The 19,874-nt window shown below is 36.7% G+C and overlaps 1 long non-coding RNA gene and 1 pseudogene across 2 annotated transcripts in view; one reads left to right on the forward strand and one right to left on the reverse strand.

Moving 5' to 3' along the window:
- Window positions 1–19,874, reverse strand: part of LOC145297724 (uncharacterized) — a 229,286-nt gene that overhangs the window by 155,141 nt on the left and 54,271 nt on the right. The gene's annotated exons all lie outside the window — the stretch shown is intronic.
- LOC145298031 (U2 spliceosomal RNA) lies at window positions 7,650–7,775 on the forward strand (annotated as a pseudogene).

The raw sequence follows: 19,874 nt of genomic DNA on the forward strand, positions 1-19,874 counted from the left end.
ATATTCGTCCTTCAAAGAAAATATCTGAGTTCTATCTTTATGGAAATTCCACATATAAATTTGTAAAGTTCGGTCGTCGATATACAAAAAACAAACAAAAAAGAAAGGCTAAAAAATCTTTCGCCACGGCAGTTATACTAAAAAAAAAAAAAAAAAAAAAAAAAAAAGGATCAAGATATATAAATGAAAAAAAAAAAAAAACCGTATCCGTCCATCCGATTTAATTGTTCCCATTGAAAAAAATATATTTGGTGCTTATGCACTTTTGTATCCGTGCTATTTTTTTTTAAATAGTATTTTCAAGTTAAATTACAGTTTTATGATATCTTTTATTATTATGATTATCAATTAATTGTTAGGTGAAAGCACAGAAAATTAATTACAAAACACCCTCCCATGTTAAAAATGGCTTTCTAAATAATAACGTTATTATTTCATCACGATTACAAAAGTGAATGAGTCCCAATTATTTTAAACGACATTCTCTTGTAACTTTTGTCCTGACAACATAAAGAAAGGACTTGGGCTCTGCCTAATCATTTTTTTGTTTTTTGTTTTATTTTTTTAATTTAAAACTTGCTTTAAACTTTTATTCTAAACTAGCGGGGGTACCCGGCGTTGTCCGAGTGTTTGGAGGTGTGTGTGGTGTTAAATAAAAAAGAAACCGGGGGGGTAGGATCGAACCCGAAGCCCCGAGGAGAAGTTTAAAAATAAAATCGGCCAGCTAGAATGAATTACTGAAAGATGTTTGAATTTATTTAAGAATCAAATTGACAGGTGCGCGCACGGAAGTCGTCAAGCGTTACGACGACGAGGTTTGTTTGTTATAAGTGAAGTAAAAAAAAGAAAACAACGTTAAAACTTAAGCGGGGGGGGGGTAAACAAAACATCGAAAAAAAAACACAAAACTAACGTAAGGCAAACGAACGATGAAAACAGAAAAACGAACACGGGAAAAATGGCTTAAATACCACTGGTTCAATATTTAAATTTAAAAAAAAAAAAAAAATTAAAAAAAAAAAAAAAGACATCTCACACCACGATTCGAATACAAAACGTTTAGATAATGAACCAACGCGCTAATCAACTGAGCTACCGCGACATACATGAAATTTAGTCAGTTTTTCAACTATTTAAAGTAAATCAGGTCATGACGTCATCTAACGCATGCGTAGAACCAGTCGTCGTCACGAGAGGACCGTTTTTATTGACCCCCCCCCGTCGAAAATTGTCGATTTCGGGGTAAAAAAAAAATGAACGTTTTTGACCAATTTTTCGATATTTTTCGAGCGAAGGATAGAGCTTCAATATGATACAGAGTTTGTGAATTTTTGTTGTGTCTGTCGAAAGGTTTTAGCAGACACACAAACATACATACATACATTTTCGCTTTTATATATATAGACTAGCGAGGGGTACCCGGCATTGTCCGGGTGTTTTTCGGAGTATGTGAAAAAAACCCGAAAATGTGAAAAAAAAAAAACCAAGCCTTCACGACGCGCAGTTGGAAAATAGTAAAGTGTTTAAAAAAAACAAAAACAGGTGCGTGTTTTTGATTGACGTGACGGCGATAGGTATTCAGCAGTTACGATTTTGTGCGGGGCAGTTTTGAATGAGGTGAATAAATCGGTTTGTTTGTTTTTAAAAACCCGAAAATTGGCTTTCGGCCTGTGATTAGAGTCGAGTTTCGCTTTTTTTTTATACCGAAAAGCGAATGTAACGCGTGCCGATGCGGGAAATGTGGAATAATTAAGGTTTGAAAGTGAATAAAATTAAATAGAGAGGCGAGCTCCATGGATAATTCGTAGATATTACAATTTATAGATGATATAAAAAGTTTTAAAAAGTTGTGAAGCGAGCAAGCTCTTATTTGAAAGAAGCCTTTCGTGGACATCGAGGAAAAGCGAACATACATACATACATACATTTTCGCTTTTATATTTACAGACTAGCGAGGGGTACCCGACGTTGCCCGGGTGTTTTTCGGCATATGTGAAAAAAAGCCGAAGCGTTGACGACACGCAGTTGGAAAATAGTAAAGTGTTTAAAAAAAAAACAGGTGCGCGTTTTTGATTGTTGCGACGGCGATAGGTATTCAGCAGTTATTTTGTGCAGGACAGTTTTGAATAAATGGGTTCGTTTGTTTTTAAAAACCCACTCCCTCGTCTCGAAATGAAAGCTACAGTCTGATATGACAAAGTCGACATTGACCAAACTAAATAGACAGGCGAGCTCCGTGGGTAACTCTGAGATATTACAATTTATAGATGATATAAAAAGTTTTAACAAGTTGTGAACTGAGCAAGCGCTTCTTTGAAAGAAGCCTTTTTTTTTTTTTTTTTTTTTTTTTTTTTTTACACAGTGATCACCACTTATCAAGGCCCGGAAGCCACTCAGGGATAAGGGTTATTGCAAGTACATTACGTTAGTGAGGAGATTTGCTGAAATGTTTACTTAAGGGGGCGGTTCATTAGGAATTTGTTAACATTGGACTTGAAGACATCCAAGTTGTAGTCCGGAGGGAAGCAGGCAGACGGAACAGAGTTCCACAGGCGTGCAGTTCTAAGAAAGAAGCTTTGTTCATGGAATCTGCGTTTTGATTTAGGCACAGATATAGAGTGGGGGGAGGAAAAGCGTACATACATACATACATTTTCGCTTTTATATATATATAGATGGTAACTCAACCAATTTGTTGTCTCACATTCAGAGACTTATCTTTATTCATCAGTTGCTAGTTGTATTAAAAATTTGTATTTTAACCTACACGTAAAATCCACTAAAGACCTTAAAATTAAGCTAAGAAATCACCCTGGCTATATGTATATTTAACCTATACTCACTTTTCGTGTTTGAAAAAAATCTAAAATTGGGTTAGGGTTCACTTGTGCTTCGTCAGAGAAAGCATCTGCACATCATCGGCCGTAAAACATTGTACTAAATCTGCCAAGCAATATGTGCATAAATTATATTTTGATAATTTTTAATCCTGCCGACATAGTTGTTTAGTATAATTATACAAGGAGTTTTATGCTAATATCTTTCTCAGCAAATAAAAAAATTAATCATTATAAGTGTTACTCATAAACCCCCCACTGCCTCATAGGAACCGTAGGACTGTTAGATACCTTCTAGACTTTTCCATGCAATGTCAATTCAAAGAAAGTGGAATGTGGATTACTTTGTTATTAAATCAGGTTGACACACCGGTTCCCGCTGGATCACCAAAGTTAAGCAACGTTGAACCTGGTCAGTACTAAATGGGTGACCATTTGGGACTTTCAGGTGGCATATGTGCTCTCTGCTTATCTCGGCATTGTTTCCAGTCATCCTGGATTTCACCTTGCCACTGGACTCAAACAGTGCCGATCCAGGAGAGGTGTGGTTGGAGATTCCGCAACCCTTGCCTCACAATTACACGCGCAGCTGGCCCTACTGAGAGTATCCTTTTGTTTCGAGACTTAAGGGAGGCATCAAATCGGCATCAGAAGATAAAGCATTGTCTTCTATGCAATGGCAATATATTGCAAGTAATTAAAGAGTACAATATTCGGCGACATTATGAAATGACGCATTTACCACATTACTTAACCACATTCATACTAGCAGGATCCGTAGAAATTCCATGGAATGAGAAATATACTTAAGTAGCAAATTTGTTTTGATTAAAAGTGGATATTTTTATGCACAAAAAATTAGTTTTCTTGGACAGAAAAAAAAAAAAACAATAACACACAGCACCTATGAGTTTATTAACATTTCTATGAAAATAGTGTCCATTCTATTTTGAAGATAGAACTGATCCAAATTTGATACATCAATAAGTACTAATAAATACTAAGAAAGTAATATTGTGCTACATAGTTCAATACAAACAATAAAATCACATTGTAAGAGACAATCTTTAATTTACTCATTCAGTCCAACACCTCTTGACAAATAATGCTTTTTTTTATTTTCTTATTCTGCTCTGTTTTATTCAAATGTTCTTTTTGATGTAACGTTTAGTTAACTTTTTTTTCAGTGAAGAACCGCTGCACATCGAAATTACGAGTTCCTTTTTCACGCCATTACAACAATGATATTTGAAAATGAAGCTACATCAAAAGGAGGTCACTCATTCTTGTTAAGGATTGCCACGGCCCTATTAAAACCAAATATTGCTAACCCCCCCCCCAACTTTTGTTTTTATTTTACATCATGCACATGCTTTTACAAACTCTTCACTTGGTCAACAAAGGTAACGCTCTGCTGGATAGTAATGGCAGAAGTTCCCTGAACTTATTCCATCCACTCCCAATTCTTGTAATCACATGAGCACCTGCTCCACCTTGTGCTCGAATGGTATCACTAAGATAACAAAACTTATGGACAATCTCAATAGCCTCGCCATCTCAATACACCTTTTACACATAGATTTTTTATTCGTTGTACTTATCTGTTTCAAGCACCATCTACCTCATTAACCACCAAAGATGCCTCCGAAAAATCCTCAGAATCAGTTGGAAGGACCGACGCACCAACACCAGCGTCCTGAGTGAGGCTGACATTCCTACTATCACCTCTACTGTTGCTCAACGCCAGCTCAGATGGACTGGTCATGTTGTCCAAATGCCGGATCTCCGCCTCCCAAAGCAGATTTTCTACTCTCAGCTTGTTGAGGGAAAAAGATGAGGTATAAGGACAACATCAAAGTAAATTTAAAGCGGTTTCACATGGACCTTGAGACATGGGAGGACGTGGCTGGGAGCAGGTTGGCATGGAGGAGCGCTGTCCACGAAGGTGCTGCACTTTATAGCAGTGACCGAAATCAAGCTGCTGAGGATAAGCGCAAGCACAGAAAGGACAGATTATCAACCAGACACACCAACCCCACCCCACCACCACTACCTTTATCTGCCCAAATTGCACAAGAAAAATTGGGTCTAGGATTGGGCTCTATGCTCACCTGAGGACCCACAGAAGCCACAACGGAGGATAGTCTTACTCAGACATGAGTGACCGCCGATGATGATGATGACCTCATTAACCTTGAGTGACTTTTGGCCAAAGGGGCGTTATTTATGTTGACGTAATATAAAATTGTACTAAAATTTGAAATCAGCCGTGCGATTCTATGGGATCCATTACAAAATCACATGCTTGGCAATAAATAAAAAATGGCTGAACGGATACATGTGAGGCAGGAGGATATCTGCATTATATTTAACAGACAAAGAGATAACAAAACGAGTAAGAGACTTCCGTGAGGAAATGTACAGAACAGAAATCTAAATTTGTTGTTGTTGTTGTTGTTGTTGTTAATAATATAATAAAATAATAATAAAAAATAATAAAATAATACAAATAATAATAAAACTCCAATAATCGATTTTGACAGCTTCTGAAAGGTCAAATCTTACAATCCACTTCAGAAGAGCAATGCATCAGCTCTCAAGAAAGTTTCAAGAAATGATATTTGAGATAAGTCTTCTGATAGGAGAAACAATTTCGATGACATTTAATATTAATAATATTAATAATAAACAATAATAAACTTTATCGTAGCAGTCACATGATTAAGTCCTATGCATGTTGTTAATATTTATTTTTTCATAAATAAATTTTAACAAAGTGTGGCACAAGGCCGAAGAGGGAGATGGTGGTTAATATATACCTAACTAACATTAACTTAACTCTTTCACCATACTACCAGACTCACTCCATGAAAATCCCAATTAAACCCGAAATGATAATATACATACACATGATGTGGGGAGTTGGGAATAAAAATTTTATGTACAAAATCTATATGTTTACAATTAATAATTGGTTGTTAGTAAAAGAACCTTTGCTTCTTCATCTCAACAAAGATCAATCTGATGCGGCCAGACCACTAAAAAAAATCCCAATCTCGGCATTCTTTTCCACCAACTTTATTATGCTGAATATTGTTTTCTTGAAGGTCATTCTCACCATGTTTCGGCCGTCATAACCTCCAACTTTCTTCACGTGCTCCATTTATCTTACTTTCCCACAACGAGATGATATAATACGACTGAAAAGCGCTCTAGAGAAAGAACACATTGGCTTGCAAATCAAAAAAAAAAAAAATGCCGGGGCAGCCTTGTTGGTATTCCCCAGTGAAGGTACCTCAAGCATTTAGCAATAAACCAACACCTTCTCAAAAGGAGAAGGCAAAGCCTGGAAGAATGGATCCTCTATATCTGTACAGGACCAACGACATACTATAATCAACAATGGTCCATAATCTGTTGAGACGACATTAAAACACAGAATTAGGCTAGGTTGGACAGCTTTCCAAAAACACGGCACCATTCTAAAATCAAAACGGGTCCCGATAACTGTTAACGTAAAAGTTGATTCAATTTATGTGTAGTTTTATATGGCCTTGATTGTATCACATGGACTAAACTAGCCAGTCGTATTGAGGTGCTCCAAAAATCAGGTAATGCGTTTCATTATGGCACATCACCTGATCGAAAAAAAAAAAGAATCCACCCTCTGTAAAACTACTTTCCTACCCCCTCTATTTGATAAAATCAAAAGTAAAATCCTTAAACTTTTTGGCCATCTCAACCGATCAACCACTGGCCTGTCAAAGTTATGCTTTGAGGGTATGTTAGAAGGCAAAAGAGACAGAGGAAAGCTAAGGAAAAGATGGAAAGAAAATGTTTTTGATTGGACATTTCTCAACAGTTGGACCCCCCCATCAACCAACTTGCTCTGGATCGGAACGAATGGCAAAAAATAAGTCATGTGAGTTTGCAATCTGCACCAAGCAGAAGATGCAACTCATGATTATCTGCTGGTTTTGGTGCCGAGGGTAAAACCTTCCGCTGAAGCTGCGTGTATTGTCGAACTTCTGTACAGAATTTCTAATGGAACTTTTTTAGTTAATCCACTTGTTATCTTGCACTCATTTCATCGGCCATGATCAGGTATAAGTCTTAAGCAATTTGTAACTGCATTCTTTGCATTGCACGTACTGAAGATTGAACCTTTAACCTGCAGAAGACTGTCACTGAGCTGATTATTACTGTGCACTTTTATCTGTCGCAGGTCATAGGTGTATATTAGTGCGCATACAGATTTTTCTGACATCAGCTGCTTCGACACAACTTTGAAAGCGCGAAATATGAGAGAAAACATGATTATCCCGCAGTCACTAACCCGACAGCCAACATCCAGATAGACTAAGAACAGAGTGTTGTATCTCTCCTAGTCTACTTTAGTCTGTTAGTCAATGAAGGAAACTAACTTCTAGATTGCAGTAATTAGTCGCGTGCAAGCGACTCTATAAGTCAGTCCGTCGGTCGGTCTGTCCGTAACACTTTTGTACTTGGCCTTTTTGGTTAAGATCAAAAGTCTGGTGTTAATACATATTGTTCTTAGCTTTTTAAGCTTTTCTTGGCCTTTTGGCCAAGATCAAGGTGTAGTATCTGCCGGAACAGATACTGCAAGTAAAGACCATATGTGGAGGCGACCCCACATATAAGACCTTGGTCAATGTAGGAGCAACCCTTCATACCAATTGTCACTATCCAGCTCCCCTACTCCCGGGGGAGTTGGTCCCCATTTCCCCTTCACTCCTCACATTAAAAATCGGCCTTGTGCCTAATTTGCTCGGTGGGGGAGCAAATAAATACAGCTTTTCTTCGCCTTTTGGCCAAGATCAAAGTGTAGTATCTGTTCTTACTACATGCTATACTTATTGTGATATAAAGTGGGGGATCACTTTTCTGTATTAATTTAATGTAAAATGGTCACCCACATTACAACCAGTCAGTCTCAAAGCCATTCAAGTTATTCTCCAGATCATTCAAGTTGTTTTTGAAAGATTCCAGTTATTTTTTAAGCATTCAAGTCATTTTAAGGTCATTCAATTCATCCTTAAGTTCATTAAAGTCATTCTAAGTCATTTACTTTTTATTTATTTAAGTCATTTCAGCCCATTTTTCTGTCATTTTAGTTTATCTTTAAGAATTTCATGTCAATCCTACATTCACACATTCATTTATTACATGAGAGCACGTGACTAATGGTATGGCGAGATCCCTGGCGACACCAGATGATCTTGCTTTTCAAATAGAGGAAGAGAAGATGGGTGAGGAAAAACAGATGTTTATGAGATTCCTGTCCACAGAAAAGAGTAAATATTTCAATGAGAAAAGAAATAGTGAATATTTCGATGGGAAAGAAATAAATAAATAAAAATAATAATGAGATTCTCGAGGGCAGAAAAAGCAATACAGGGTCGTTTTCTGGTTTAGGTTAGAACAACAATTCAAATTATTAAAGAAACAAGATTCTATCGAAAGGTACGTGGGGGGGATGCGGTCTTACTGGCCGACACCTATAGGAAGTTAGGGTCAGAAAGGGCAATACAGACTCGCCAGCCGAAAATGGTTGACTCATGGAAATAAATAGTTGTCGCTTATCACATCAGGGCCGGGGTGGGGTCTTTAAGAGAAAGACAAACAAGAATTTGTTTCGAGATAATGGCTGGTAAAAATCTGTTAACAACGAAGAGGTTGTTTTTAAATCCTGGAGGTGACTAAATTATTGATAAGTAACACCTCGGGCAATGAGGGTTAAAAATTGGTATAGATAAAAGCCGAGAGAAGGAGTAGAAATTAGGGAAACAGAGAGAGAGAGGAAATTCAAAAGAGGAAAAAGGAAAGGGAATACAAATTGATACGATAAAAGAAGAGAGAGAGAGAGAGAGAGAGAGAGAGAGAGGAAGGGAAAGGAAGAAAGAATAACTCCAAAAAGGTGGACAGAGGAATTACTGTTTTGATAAAAACAAGACACTTAGCTAATTGGGGTCTTTTTTCGCTGATCCCTGCCCGTGGACGGACGGTAGATGAAGAACGGAGAACTTGGTAAAAGAAACAAAACTGCCAGCCCCCTAAGTTGCATGACTAGGCAGTGTGTAACTATTATATTGTTAAGTCAAAGACAATAATCAATTCTGTGTTAACCAATTAAGTTTGACTTCTTTTCTTTGATTGGAACCGTTATGAATGCAATATATTTCTCCGATAGCCCAGATGACAGTTGAAAGCTGATTTGAAAGCAGAACCGGGAGAGAGACCGACGACGACCGAAAACGAATTCGATCATTAGACGAAACCACGGGTAATGTAGCGCCACATGTATCGGCTACAGGTGCATTTCAATCACGAGCCTGTGCACCTGAGCTGAGCTGCACGGGAGGCGTTACAATGGCTATCGGCCTTTTTTTTTTCCCCAATCCAAAGTAGTACCTCTTTTGGGGGAGGTGAATTTTCTTCACATGAGAAACCTAGTGTCTAACTTTGCCTTCGTGAATAGGCACATAAATGGAAACATTTAAATGGCACATGTGTGATACTATGATCAACCTGTGGAAGTTAAAGAAGGAAGTAGGAAAACAAATACAGTAGGACGTAGATTTAGACAATTGTTTTATTTATTTATTTTTTTTAATTACATTTTCACCCCAAACAAGACACATTGCCACTTTGATGATGTACTATCAGGAACATAATCTACAGGGGTACTATGTAGGGAGTTGGGCAACAAGATGTCAGTACACGTTACACTTGAACTTCTGCATGTCAGTATAGTTGGGGAAGCAAGGACCTAGAAGGGAATTCCAAAGTCTAGCGGTTCTGGGGAAGAAACTACTGGAGTAGAAGGCTCTCTTACATCTAGAGATCTTTACTGTGAAGGGGTGGGATTTAGCTGTTTGTCGGGGGTATTTACGTCGAGGGGATACAAGTGCTTGCAGTTCGTCAGAGAATTCATAGTTAAAATACTTGTAGAACAGGCAGAGGGATGCAACATTTCGTCGATGGGACAGAGGGTGAAGCTTAGATGACAGTTCAGGACCTATCAGATTGGCGACTCTTTTGAACCTTGTCTAGGAGCGAGAGACTAGTAGCAGATGCACCAGCCCAAATATGACAACAATACTCCATACATGTGCGAAATTTGTTCTTGCGGCGAATAACCAATAGGTCGAGAACAATGAACTAACAATGTGCATGTAGGTATTTTGGGGTGAGGGTTACTGTAAGTCAGGTGAACAATAGGAACAACACTTGACGAGAATGGGGGTCAGTGGGTCGCTTAGCTGAGGCCTGAACTCTGAAGTGAGGGATTTTGGATATGGCCAAGGGAAGTTAGTCGCTCGGAGATTCTCGAGAGAGATGGGGGAGATACATTGACAGCAAGTGACTGATATGGCCTCGACAGAACGTACATGTGAACTACCGTGTAGAGGGTTGATGGGAGACACACACACACACACACACACACACACACACACACACACATCCATAGTCCATCTGTACATGTAAAGTATCGGAGTCTGTATTTTCTTTTCGTTCCTGGATTTTGCTTTATTTTATTTTTATACTTATGGATCTGTGCGCTCCCCAGCGATGGTCACCAGTATGAACAACACAACATGGGCAGAACTAGAATGATGAAAAATATCAAACAAAGCCAACGGCACAACGTTTGGGGTTGTTGAATTTTAGGTGTGGGGGGGGGGGCATCTGGTGTCACAGTCTATATTGCACTTTTTGGTAGTAGTCTCATTTAATTTGGAGATTATATCTTATTTTGCTTATATTTTTGTGTATGTGTGTGTGCATGTATGTGTGTGTGTGTGTATGTATTATGTATGTTTGCGCGTATGCGTGTATGTATGTGCGTGCGCGCATGCGTGTGTATGTATGCACGCATGTATGTATACGCATGCGCGTATGCATGCATGTATACACATGCACGTATGCATGCATGTATGTATACGCATGCATGTTTGTGTGCATGTATGTATACGCATGTGCGTATGTGTGTGCATGTATGTATACGCATGTGCGTATGTGTATGCATGTATGTATATGCATGTATGTGTATATATATATGCATGTGTGTGCATGTATGTGCATATGTTTATATGCACATGCATGTGCGCATGTGTGAGCATGTGCGCATGTATGTATGTGCGTGTGTGTATGTATACGCATGTGTGTATGTGTGTGCATGTATATGTGCACGCATGTGTCTTCATATGTATGCACGTATGTGTGTGCGCATGAGCATGTGTAAGAGCAAGAAGAATCTAATAAAAAAGAATGTGTTTACTGACTCAGTTGAATGCATTTTTTTTTTTTTAACAGAGGTGGAAGAGTCCTCGACTTCTTCTCCTCCCCCACCCCCTTCATTAACCCGACCTTGACACATATTGCAGGGGCTGCTATATAAAAGCAATAGAAACAGATAAATCAAACACAACACTGGACATATAGAAAGTTGTGCACATGACCTCCTGGCCTACTTATTTCAGACAGTAGTAACTAGCACATGGTATAAAGAACAAACGTACTAAATATAAGCTAATAGCATTAGCAAGCAATTCCAAGTACACTCATTCTATTTTATGAGAAAGAGAATCGACACGTGGCTGTGCACTTGCATAAGTTCAACTGTTTGGCCATTCACAATAAACGCTAGGATAAATTTCTTTTGTGCAGATTTTTTTTTGTTCAATATTAATTTCCCTCCCACAGCAAAAAAAAAAAAAAAAAAAAAAAAAAAATGTGGCACAAGGTCGGGAAAACTGAATTTCACAAGCCAGCTTCATTGAGGAACAGCACCTTGACCTGTAAAGGACGCCTGGACAACCTGATCGACATTACCTAGTAGGGACAATAAACTAACCCCCTTCTCAAAAACTTTAGAACGCAAAGCCTGGTAAAGTGGGCCTACTAAAATTGTGCAGGACACCTAACCATACACCTCGAACAACAGGCAAGAAACCATCTCAACAATGACCTAGACTCTGGTAAGCTTAAAACAGTGGGAAAGCAAAGATGAAAATAATCTAACTATATATCTAAAAACGTGAGAATGTGCGAGTGTCTCAACCTATATATTCAACAAATTTTTGATCGACAAGCTTGAAATTTGGTATATAGGGTATTCAGACATGAAAAACTTTTTAATCGATTTTCATCTGGAAAAACGGGTTGCTAAGGAGTTAAAATTGAAAAATTGGTACGTGGGGGTCGTCTGATTTTTTTTGCTAACTGTTCCACGAATGCACATGTGTGAATAGTTCACATGAGATTCATTTTGTTAAAAAAAAAAAGCAATCTTAAAAATAAATGTTTGAAAACAGTTTTCAAAGATAGCGTCAAGCCTGTCTAATGGTTATCGTACTTGACTCACTGTCTTTAGGTTTTGGTTTCAATCTCAGCCCAAGCATTTTTTTTTTTTTTTTTTTTTTTAATTGACAAGAAGTGAACTGGTCAGTAAATAAAAACAATACTCGCATACACGTCTTAATTTCTGTATTAATTAAACTATAATATTTATGCATATTTTACGACTGGGCAACGTCAGGCGGCCTGCCAGTATATCTAATAAAAAAGAGGTGTGTGAGGACACTTCTCAACCTACTCAACGAATTTTTGATCAACTTGAAAATCTGTATGTAGAGAATTCAAACGTGAAAAACTTAATATCTTGGCCTTCGGGTCAAGATCAAAGTGTAGTATCTGTTCTTCAGATCTACACTTCAATTTCTTGTTCTCTGTCGGTGGAGGAGAAATCCTTCACGACTGAGACAATTATTATTTTTGTTCCTTTTCTCCACATTAAAAAACGACCCTGGTGTCTAACTCTGTCCCGTGGGGAGGCATTGTAAATAGGAACTTAATCGCTTTTCATCCAGAAAAAAGGGCTGCTACGGTGTCAAAATTGAAAATTTGGTACGGGATGGATCATCGGATTTTTATCTGTTTGCCAACTGTTTCACAAATGCACGTGCTTGAGTCGTTCACATTACAGGTTCCTTAGGCTATTTTAAAGATTGGAGCAAGCTGGCCTAATGATTATCGTATTTGACTCACTGTCTTTAGGTTTTGGTTTCGATCTTAGCTCGAGTATTTTCTTTCTTTTTTTTTTTTTTTTTCAACTTACAAGAAGTCAACATTATTTATTTATTAAATGAATTTAATGTTACATTTAATACCTACGGTATTTCTGTTTATAATACATAAGAATTCTGCATAAATTAACACATAGTATTTATGTGTATTTTATGAGCGGCCTACGCTGGTCGTGGTCGGGGGGGGGGTGCTGCTGCTAGTTTTTAAAAAGCATTAACCCTACGAGTGCTAATTTATTTATTTATATATTTTTAGAAAAATGATTTTTTTTTTTTTACATTTGTAAGCTTAAAATCTTTCATTGTATGCCTAAAACAATGTATCTGACATTCGGAACATATATATAAAACTATTAAAAAAATTAATTTTCATATTGTGATGGCAGCCATCTTGAATTTATAAGGTTGACCATCTGCTCATGGAAAATTGTTATTTTCTCATGTACCTGACGTTACGAACACAATGAGAACTAATACAGACGTTTTTTAGCTGCCAATATGCATGTAATATTTGTTAAGTACTTGTTCAGTATACAACGCAATCTCTGGCATCTTTCGGCAAGTTACCTTAGCAGCCGGAAGAAGTCAATGAGAACAGCCAATCAGCAGTTAGTAGGCACGTTTTAATGAAAGTGCGAAATTCATCAATTAAAATTATTAAAACCGAAAATGAATTTCAAAATGCGACATCAACATATCTAGTCTCTCAGAAGAGTCATCGCTTTCTGTCGAGAAAGATGCCTTATAGAAAAAAAAACAACAAAAACAAACAAGTGCAACTATATGAAAACTAAGTGACCGTCTCATGTCAGCCATTGTGTTCTCGTTCTAAAGCACTCAACATTACTTCTGCTTTGAAATAAATAAACGCTTTAAAACAAGTTAAACCAGAAAAAGATATTCGGTTAGGTAGAAAAGTAACTTATCTTGCTTTGGTAACATTTTATTGTTATATACACACCCACATACATACACACATACATATACGTTTTACCACTTTTTCGTTTTATTTTCTATACTACAAAATATCCGATTTAGTTTTAACAGCTAACACATTGAATCTTTAATGATTTTATAAAACATTAGTAATCAAGGTAGATTTTTAGTCGCGTTCAAGCGACTCTATAAGTCGGTCTGTCGTTCGGTCTGTCCGTAACACTTTTGTGCTTGGCCCTTTTGGTTAAGATCAAAGGTCTGTTGTTAATAGATGCTGTTCTTAACTTTTCTTGGCCTTTAGTTACAAAGACCCTGTAACACTCCCCTTCCCAGATCTTATAGGGGCTTGTGCCTAAATGTTTTGTCTTTTGGAGATTTTACTTTTTTTAAATGTTTTAATTTTATATTGAAATTTTTTTTAATTGTAATTTTTTCTTTATACGAAATAAATTAAATATAAAGATCAAAGTGTAGTATCTGTTCCGGCAGATACTGCAAGCAAAGACCCTATGTGGGGGAAACCCCACAGATAAGACCTTGGTCAATGTAGGGGCAACCCTTCATACCAATTGTCACTATCCAGCTCCCCTACTCCCGGGGGAGTTGGTCCCAATTTCCCCTTCACTCCTCACATTAAAAATCGGCCTTGTGCCTAATTTGCTCGGTGGGGGAGTAAATAAATACCTTTTCTTGGCCTTCTGATCAAGATCAAAGTGTAGTATCTTTTCTTACTACATGCTGTACTTATGTTTGTAACTTTGTGATATAAAGTGGGGGGATCACTTTTCTGTATTAATTTAATGTAAAATGATAACCCACTTTACAACCAGTCAGTCTCAAAGCCATTCAAGTCATTCTCCAGATCATTCAAATTGTTATTGAAGGATTCCAGTTATTTTTTAAGCATTCAAGTCATTCTTAAGGTCATTCAATTCATTCTTAAGTTCATTAAAGTCATTCTAAGTCATTTACTTTTTATTTATTTAAGTCATTTCAACACATTTTTCTGTAATTTTAGTTTATCTTTAAGAATTTCATGTCAATCCTACATTCACGCATTCATTCATTACACGAGAGAACGCGACTAATGGCTATCGGCCTTGTTTTCTTTTAAATGGTAAATAATTTTTTTAAACACTTTGATTTGAACAATGTAAAAACAGAAACGGAATTTGATGAAAGGGCAAAGATTTAATTATCTGAAGTTTTCGACTTAGAATCTACCAGCAGGGAGACCCGACGTTGTCCGAGATTGGAACATTTGTTGATCCTCATTCATTCTCCCAGACTTTTATTGCCATCAAAATCAGTGAAATTGACCATTTTTTTTTAAAATCAAATCGATTGATTGACTGCTGTAGGTAGTGATCCCCACCACCTCCGCATTGTACCGGGAAGAAGCATCACATGCCTCCCGGCAATGACAGTCCACAATACGTTGTAGCCTACATTATACTGTAGAGAATCTACTGTTGATCTTAAAATGAGCTGTAAATAATAGCTTCACTCAGTTTAAAATACAAAAGTCAAGTATCATGGTTCAATTGTGCTGTAAACAGCAACATTCATTTCGAATGCATCCCTGTCTTATCAAAGAACCAACTGTTGATTTTATGGAATTATTTTTACATAATAACTGGATTTGTTTCATGGTTCAATTGTGCTCTAACGAAGAAACATTCATTTTTTTTTTTTTTTTTTTTACATAGGCATCACCACTTATCAAGGCTAAGAGGCCACTCGAGGATAAGGGTTAAGAGTGTACAGTAGAAATTGCACAACATAGTAATCGTTAGTAATGGAATTTCAGTAAATTTGTAAACTTATATGGAGCGGCTCATCAAAAACTTGTTTACATTAGACTTGAACACAACCATATTGTAGTCAGCTGGAAAGCAGGAAAACGGAAGACAATTCCATAGGCGTGCAGTTCTAAGAAAGAAGCTTTGCTCATGGAACCAACGTTTAGATTTAGGCACAGATAAAGAGTGGGGGTAATTATTGATAGTGTTTTCTGCTAGACGGTGTTTCTTGCGAAAGTTTTAAATGCGCTCCTGTCTTACCAAAGAATATACAGTTGATTTTATAGGCCGAGTTTTTCTGCTTGTGCAGTGATAAAACTTCTCAAATGCATCTCGTTATTTTAGGGTGTATAAAAGTGTCAACTTTGGTCAAAATCGGATTTCCTTCTTTAATTGGATTTTTTTTGCGATTGTCGATACTTATCAGATGCATTCCAATACCAAACCTGCATAAGAATACTCCCAGACACATTAAGTACTTTCATGTGAAATTTAAAAGAAAAAAAAATATCACAAAATTCCTTTCATATAATAGAGATTCGTAAAATACAGCTTAAAACCGTGGCTACCGAGAGTAAGAAGGTTGATGCACATGATAGCGTAACGTCACTTCCTGATTAAATTGTACGTATAGACAGCTTCCTGTATTCAACCACGTGATCAGGCTAACAGGCATAAAAAAATATGGCTACCAATATGTGTTACCGATTGTCTATGTATGTTCTAAAGAGAGAACAGTTCTCCATTCAGATAATAATTATTATAATTGCACATTTGGGATAATTTTAATCAAAATATCGTAAGTGAATTCATGTTTGAACTTTTAGTTTTATCGGAGAAAGTCGAATATTTCATTTTATTTATTTATTTACTGCAAAACAAACAATTTTTATATAATACTAGCGAGGGGTACCCGGCGTTGCCCGGGTGTTTTTCGGGGTATGTGAAAAAAAATCCGAAAATGTGAAAAAAGAAAAAAAAACAGGTGCCCGTGAAAAAAAAACGAAGCCTTCACGACGCGCAGTTGGAAAATAGTAAAGTGTTAAAAAAAACAGGTGCGCGTTTTTGATTGACGTGACGGCGATAGGTATTCAGCAGTAAGCATTTTGTGCGGGACAGTTTTAAATGAGGTGAATAAATCGGTTTGTTTGTTTGTTTTTAAAAGCCCGCTCCCTGTTTATTAGGAGGAGCGAAATGAAAGCTACAGTCTGATATGAGGAAGTCGACATTGAACAAACGTTACTTAGCTCTCTTGAGACAACTGGCTTTCGGCCTGTGATTAGAGTCGAGTTTCGCTTTTTTTTATACCGAAAACCGAATGTAACGCGTGCCGATGCGGGAAATGTGAAATAATTAACGTTTGAAAGTCAATAAAATTAAATAGACAGGCGAGCTCCGTGGATAACTCTGAGATATTACAATTTATAGATGATATAAAAAGTTTTAAGAAGTTGTGAACCGAGCAAGCGCTTCTCTGAAAGAAGCCTTTTGTGGACATCGAGGAAAAGCGTACATACATACATACATTTTCACTTATATATATATAGATTTTTCAGTCTGTTCTTTTAATAATAAATAAAACTTTTCAGTGAGTATTTTCAAATATTTTAAAGTTAGCATTTTTTTACGGCATTTTTTTTTCTTTTTTTTTTTTTTCACGATCGGTGAATTTTCAATATTTTAGCACCGGGCGTAATTTATTTCTTGGAAATATATTTAAAACTTCAAGTTTTTGTTTTTTTTATAACATTTTAACTGTAAATAATTTACATGACAGGTTTGTTTTATTATACACATAGATTCGAAAAAGTTGTCAAAAAACAAATATATAACAAATAAATGTTATCAAAAGGCACGATAATGTCTTACAGAAGCATCTAGGGATCTGTACAGTGCAGGGGTGGGATTTTGCTGCTTGTCGAGTTAGTCAGGGGTATTTATGTCGAGGGGATAGAAGTGCTTGAAGTTCTATTAAAATACTTGTAAAACAGGCACAGGGATGCAAAATTTTGGTGATGGGACAGAGGTTGGAGTTTGGTTGACAGTGCGGGACGTATTAGGTTGGTGACTCTTTTTTGAACCCTGTCTAAAAGCGAGAGACTAGTGGTAGATGCATCAGCCCAAATGTGGCAACAATAATACTCCATGTATGGGTGAATGGTGTCTTTGTAGAAGTACAGGATACTCTCAGGTGAGAGTAATTTTCTAGCACGGTAGAGAGCACCCACCTTCTTCACAGCAGCCTTGGCAATATCCTCAATCTATTTGTTCCAATTCATGTTGCCTGTGAATGCTAAGCTGAGGAGTTTGAACAAAGTACTGTATGGTAGTGTGTCATCACCCATAGCAATAAGTAGTTGAGGTTTCTTGTAATTATTAAAGGAAAAAAGTTTAGTCTTGGAAAAATTGAACGTTACAATCCATTTATGTCTCATTCCACTACAGACTGGAGGTCTTCCTCTAAGGTTTCAACCATTTCCTTAAATAGGCGTTCATTCGTTTCCCCTTCCAGTTTGTTGTAGAGCGTAGTGTCATCAGCAAATATACCCATCTCAGAGGAAATTTTGTCATTTATGAATATCAGGAATAACAAAGGTCCAAGGATTGACCCCTGTGACCTACGCATTTATATCATGTTTTAAAGTATGACCATCAAGGACAACCTGGATTTTTTCTCTTATCGAAGAAGGATTTGGTTACGTTAAGTATTTGTGCAGTAATACCCTACGAGGTCATCTTATTTATAAAAAGGCATTTAAAGAATATTTTAGGAGAGAAGAAAGTGGATCCTAGGTTTACATTCAATGGCCTCATAACTCTCACTTCTCTTATTATTTTTTTTTTTTTTTTTAGTCCTCCACATGTCATGAGCGAGGTTTCTGACACAAGGAAAAGAATGGCTATTTTATTTTTCAGATTCTATCCATTTAGCATTTATCAGTGGCGAGTTTTCGACCTTGATGTGGTATATATATTTTTAATTCCTTACATCAAGTAGCTTCATGCCTTGCCTGGATTGATTTCCATAAAAAATTTTTTTTTTTTTAAATAAAGAAAAATAAACAAAAAAGAAAATTGTAAATATTTGTTTAGAAAAAACATACAGTTGCATTTTCTCAGATAATCAATATATGTTATTTGTTTTGCGATACTTTTTGAACGAATTCAATTATTTATATGAAAGTGCCTTTTTACCTAAATGAGAGTTGGGAATAATTTTCCTCTTGACCAATTTGGTACCCCCAAATGGGGAGCGGCATATGTACTGTTTAAAAAAAAAAAAAAAAAAAAAAAAAAATGGATAATATAAATATATATATATATATATATATATATATATATATATATATATATATATATATATATATATAAATAAAAGTGAACGTGTGTGTGTGTGTGTGTGTGTGTGTGTGTGTCTGTGTACATTTCCCTACGCAATAACTGTCAATTTTTAGTCTACAGACTCGAAATTTGATATACAGAGGACTGAGATTTGGGAAAATCGATGTGATTGGTTTTTGGCCAGAAATTTGGCGATTAAGGGGTCACAGTTCAACGATTTGACCTTTGAGAACTCTACCAAAGTCATTCGACAATTTTGGGTCTTACGCACTTGAAATTTTAGATATAGGTTCCTTGGACATGGATCTAACTTAATAACTTGATTTGAGCCCAAAAGAATAAATTTTAAGGGGTCAAAATTAAAAAAAAAATTGACCTCTGCAGTCTCTTCCAAATTACTCAGACAACTTCTGGTCTAAATATTTGAAATTTTACATAAAGGGTATTCAGAGATAAGGCAAGCTTTTTCATCAGTTTGGGTCGAAAATTTTTAGTTACCAATGTCTGCATGTCTGCCTTAAACTTTCAATAGAGGCGACGGATTTTACTAAGATCAGTATCGTTTTAAAGTTCGATCTTTCATACGACAAATATCGAAAAATTGGCTAAAAACATTAATATCTTCCCCTTCAACTAGGCACTTTTCTACAGGGGCGGGGACACTTTTTTCGCCGATATTTTTGTAAGTTATCCTCTCCTTTAGATTGTCTAGCCTTAATTTTAAAAAAATGTCACTTCCGGTTTGGCGGTGGTCGTAACAGCATAAACGTTAGGTTTTACCCCGTTCTTTTCCTCCTTTGCTGTACGGGTTCGAGCCTGCCTTCCTACTACAACTTTTTTCTTTTTTG

This window comes from Euprymna scolopes, chromosome 18 (genome assembly GCF_053919585.1).
Source record: "Euprymna scolopes isolate OS-2025 chromosome 18, ASM5391958v1, whole genome shotgun sequence".
In the NCBI taxonomy this organism is placed as follows: Eukaryota; Metazoa; Mollusca; class Cephalopoda; order Sepiida; family Sepiolidae; genus Euprymna; species Euprymna scolopes.